Raw genomic sequence first — 6,000 nt, forward strand, 5'->3', positions numbered from 1 at the left:
CAGGTCTTTATATAGATGGCGAAATTCACAGATAAATTCGTATAGTATTTAGAGAGAATTTACGGAGATGTTTGATCATGGCGTTTTTCTGCCAAATGATTGGGGTGTATGAATCATTACATAAAGATTAAATCACTTACTTTTAAAGAATCGTACAGATTTAAGAAAGAGGCCCAAAAGTTTATATTCATTTTTAAATACAAATCCTAATCATATTGATAAATTACTTAATTTAGAAATTTATTTAAACATGAAAAATGTAAATTAGGCCAATAGTTTTAGAAAAGACCCGCAAAACTAGTATACGGCAAATGGCAAGAAAAACGAAAGGTGCTGATATCAGGTAATGAAATGGATGAAGTTGACTTAGACACTATTGAAATATCAATTGAATATGGCAGCAGTAAAGATAACCAAACGTAAATCAGTGAGATCAATCTTCTTTAGTATTAAAGTATGGAATTACCACATAATATTTTCGTAAATATTTGAAATTGATAACAGAGAAAATGTCCGAAAGGCAGTCTAAGTAGTTTCGCAATAAGTTATTCACATGTAAATGATACAGAAAATAAGGCGTCATTATGCAACCCATGTAGATCATCTGATTGTCATTTATTCGTTGGTATAATATTTTGTATGGATCAATGTGTAATTAGAATGCAGTGATTTGGTCAAATACTGAATCGAAGAAATTTTTTTTTATTAAACCTAATCTGTGACATGGGTTCTCTGTTGATGTATCCTGGTGAGAAAAAGTATTTGTTGAAGAAGCAGTGCTTCACATTTGCAAACTATTTTCTCAATCCAAAAGCATTTTATAGCAAATGGTTGTAGAATCAAATACCATCCACTGCAAGTAGCTGTAAGATCTTAATGCATTTGACGAGGAACACATACGCCAGAGGTGATGTACATGGCCGGCCTTAGGCCGATTGGATCTATCGAGCCCAACGTTCGCAGGGGCCCCGCGCGTTAGTAAAAAAAAAAAAAATTAATATAGTTACAGTATAGAGAGATGGTAGTTTTAAAGCGATGGAAGACAATATTAGACATAGATGATAGTATTATAAAAAACACGGAAGTTTTTTTTTCTATCAGAGCGATACAGTTTGTAAATATATAAGAAGTTCAATGGCATCAAGGCGCAATAATTGTATAGGTTTATGCATTTTTGGATACATGAACTATATGCCTCATTTTGTCATTATGAACACTGTAAATCACATATGTGTTGGTATGTGGCTGTACTTTTATTTGTCTTTTAGTTGTGTTGTAATTTCCAACGTAATCGCATCATCATACTACCGACAACCATTTTCAAAATTGTAATCAGAATTTGCACCTTGTATACCACTGGTGACTGTGGCTTAGGTAATTATAACACGTCAAATCCCGAGGAAGAACAAAATAGCAATCTAATTAAAATCAGATCTCCGCTGTCCTACGTGAAGATCTGACGATGACCGCTTAATGGGTCATGTTCTGGTGACCTTGAACTAGCCAATGAAAATGCAGCTTTGAAAATTCTTTAACCACACTGCTCAGTCTCCAAACATGAAGATATAAGACTTGATCTGATTGGTTGATAAAGTTAATAATTATGTTAATAACATATGTTACCAGAAGATGATCCCTAAGTGATCGCTGACAGACCTTCATGTATAAGAGTGGTGATGCGATTTTAATTTGATTGAAAGAAAGAGGCCATTCTGATACTCCTTCTTGAGAAGTACAGTCTGTCGTTTTATCGTTAGCAATGGCACGTACAAAGCAACCGCAAGAAAATCAACCGGCGTGTAATGAGCAATGGAATAGCAGCAAGGAATCTCCCACCATACTGTACTGTGATTTCATACATGGACATGTGTAGCCAGGAAAAGACTAACAACTCAACACTAGAGTAGGTAGAACGGAAAACAATACCTTAAAACATGACACTGAAATTACAAAACTACAAAGAAATCTAACAAGGTGAACTTAGCATGTGAAGCATGAGAACAGGTGGCGGCAGATAGGAGCAAACTAAAAAACCTAGGAACGTTTTTCCAAATCAAGAGAACTGAAACTAGTGAGGGAAGTTTAATTAAATGTGCTTACAAAGTTGGACCACAAGAGCTTGGCATGTCCCATATACCCGAGATAGAATACCGTGAACAGCAGCAGTGATGGTTGCATTGAAAGTACAGAACCCAGATTACATTAAAAAAAAACGTGTACTCAGTTAACCCCAAATGATATAACGGATATATAATACAACCAATTCAACCGGGTGGCCGAGTGGTCTAAAGCGCTCTCCGTTACGGATCACTGCCAGCTCACCTCTGTCTGCATGGGTTCGATTCGGCTAATGTGAGTATGTGAGAAAGCTTGCCAGTAGCTTCTCGTGGGTCGGTGGTTCTTTCCGGGATTTTCCCCGGGTTCGTCCTCCACCATTAATACTGGCCGCCATGTATAGCCTATCGTGTGCTGAAAAATGGCGTTAAACCCTACAACAACAACAACCAATTCTACCGTGTGGAGATATGAGTAAAGAGAAAATTATAGTATTAAAAAATACACCCATATTAAGGAAAGTAAAGAAACAAACAGGAGAACTATATCTGTCAGACATTCCTCAAGAAATTCCAATGGAGGATGCAGTAGCACAATTTGAAGGGAAAAAATTCAACATCCAAGAAATTTCATCCAGATTGGCAACTATCCACCTAAAAACAATTTACAATGGAATGCAAATACTAGAAATCGAGAAAAACAAATTGAATGACATAAAGAGAGCATTCTTTATATTTTGATTTTTAGTTAAATCATGGTACAGACTGTGTATCTACGAGAGAAAATGTAACAGGTCTGGAAATACAGGACATACACCCTTCAAATGTCCAACAAATCAGGCAAAACAGGCAGAGACTGGAGACCCCCAAGTTATGAAGCGACAACAGCAACAACAACAACAAAGTCGGGGAAAACCAGCAACCAGAAGTTAAACAAAACACTAACCAACAGCAGAAAGAAGTGAGACAAGAAGCAAGACCAAATCAACCCCAACAGTACCAAGAAATGCAAGAGCAGGCAATAAAATTAACAAATTCGAAAAGTTCCACAACAGTACAATCAGTTATGATGGGAAAACAGAACGCTGATCCACACAAAAAAATGTGAGACACGAACAACAAGAACAGGAAAAACTATGCCCAAAACCAAAACCAAGAGTAAAAAATAATAGCAAGAAAAAGAGAAGCAATGGACAAAAAAGCAAGAACAAAAACAAGGGGAGGCAACAATAACAACAAAATTGGAAACTCCTACAACAGTAAAACCACCAATGAAGGATGAAGACAGAGATAAAAATAGAATAGAAAAAAGGAAACTAAGACAAGAAGAAGAATCCTGAATGGCGGACAACTTTTTTTTATGCAAGATGACGAATGCCTAAGGGAGATAATTGATTACGTTAAATAAAAATATTTTAAAAACAAAAATTTTAATAACAAAAAAACCCCCACATTTCAACAAAATAAAAAAAATAAAAACAAAATTACGAAATATTTATAATAAAAAACAAATATAATATGCACAAAACTATAGCACACAAATTATAATATATGGGCAGGAGGATTTCTCTAAATGGTTTGGAAAGATCAAACGGATAGTTCCCCTCCAAAAAAACAAAAACAAGAAAGAAAGAGAGAAACCAAGTAGTATTCTAAATTTCCTTCCATGTATTGTAAATAAGATAGCTTCTGGTGCAGTATTTTGTACATTAACAGCTACTGATCTCAATTTTTGCAACGTTTCATTTATGATATCTAGTTAAATCCTGTTTGTCCAACAGACGTATGATATCCACGAGTGACAGTGGCTCAAAAAATATTGTAGTCATTTCATTTTTGAAAATTTGCATCTACCATAAGACTTTGCTATGTATTCAACCAACATTCAAGCCAAAATATTAACAACAGAGTCGTTAAGAGCTCATTTCATCTTTAAAATGAACGACATGAAAAGCTATCAGGTACAATGATGGCACTCGGTCTTTTTATAGACCCTATCATCTGCAGTGTCTGTTCAATTTAGTAATATTAGGAGTGTGTATACTATCATATGTTGGCACCTCGGATGCGGGAGGTCGCGGATTCGAACTCCGACCGAGTCATACCAAAGACATATAATGGTACTAACAGCGGCATTGTGGCCTAGTGCTATACATAACTGCAAACTGACACACTGAAGACATCGTAGTGATATGACTGAAATTTTTTAAAGTTATATTTAAAAATCCAGATCACACACACACTATGTGTTGGGTTAAGATGTTTAACCCTGCAGTGTACATTTACTTGGTTAGTGAAAATCAGTGTTTCTGATTTAAATGCATTATTACAGGAAGATTAGTATTAGAGTCAGTACGAGTAGGAAACTAAGGAATAAAAGTTTCATTTAAATTACTAAGTATATATTTTACCAATTCTTATTCACTTATCCCTTGATCTAGCTTGTGTGTTCTTTTGATTCTTTTGTAATACTTCAATTGATTTTTGTGCCCAATTATCTCTGCATATAAACCGTTTTAGATCGAATGGTCCTACCACGGGATTACTTTCATCTAGCACTCGACTGCTACTGCTAGCTAATTTCCTCCATCCAATACTACTGATATTGGCATCTTATATTTAATGGAATACCCTCACCACCCCGACCTCAGAATAATACTGCTACCCTATTTCATTTACGTCTAGATGAATGCGGGTCTTCTGAGTATTTCGATCCAATTATAGAAAGCATTAGTGTCTTCAAGATAGTGTTACAAGCCAAAGGTCCTTATTTGACCGAGCGATTGTCAAACCCTGGTGCGATTCTCGCTAGAAGTCATAAGTTTACCCCAATTTTCCAAAGACTTCCATACAACTTCAGTTGTAAATTAGAAAGTCCGACGTGTCCATTCTATACCTAAATTTTACTCTAATTAATGTAAGACTACAGATAAAGCAACCTGCCAAATATGTATCAACCGCACATCTGCATGGTTTATCTTCATAAGGTTTCCGCACCGCCAACAGTTCACGCCTTAGAAAATATACGAGTATCCCCTAACACTGGGAACTATTGTAACTCCGCCACCTTAGGCCAGTCAATGTATGCTTTCTAGGCACATTTCGTCAATATAACTGCACCACACTTGCCCCCATGGCGACATAAACGGTGTCTGCATAGTCCTTCTTATTTATTCATTGGGTAATTTACCGGTTTCCTACCGTAAATACTGCCACTGCAGTCACACGATCACTGTACACCACTATATTTTAATATGGACTATCTTACAGGGACATCCATTCGGTTTTGGCCGGAATTCACTACTAGTAAACCATCCCATCATGGAAACTTACTAACACTTCACTCCGTGACGTTTGCTCCTAGTATTTGGCTAATGATTTTGGGCTAGGGATATTTCCATTGCGCCGAATTCCAATAATCACACAAGTAATCACACAAACCTAAGAATTCCGTAAAATGGGGCCATATAACAAATGCACATACTCTGAATTTATTACAATAATAATCACGTGTTTATTTTATCCTGTAAATTGCAATTTTAGTATGCACATGTTTATTTTGTCCTGTAAACTGCAATTTTAGATGTTTATATGCAATCAAATGCAAATTTACAAGTTTTTTTTTATTTGAACAAGTACTGTTGTAAATAAATGCGCGCAGCTTTGTCTTCAGCAAAAGCGATGGCGAATGGTTAAATCTACATATGACAATGAATTTATGAGGAGTAATTTCAGATTTAGAAAGTCTGAAAGTTCTTCCTTATATTTGTGTACGTAATTTTAATAATATCGTTTGTTTATATCCTTTCAAGAGTCAAATGGCATCTTTATCGTTTAGCTATATATACTTATATAGTAGACCTATATACATGCACTCATAAATCGATCTAACGCTTTTTTAAAAAAATTATCTTTCAGTGTTTAAATTCTAATAAACAATGCAATA

The sequence above is a fragment of the Sinohyriopsis cumingii genome, chromosome 5, assembly GCF_028554795.1.
Source record: "Sinohyriopsis cumingii isolate HCF-2022 chromosome 5, ASM2855479v2, whole genome shotgun sequence".
Taxonomy (NCBI): domain Eukaryota; kingdom Metazoa; phylum Mollusca; class Bivalvia; order Unionida; family Unionidae; genus Sinohyriopsis; species Sinohyriopsis cumingii.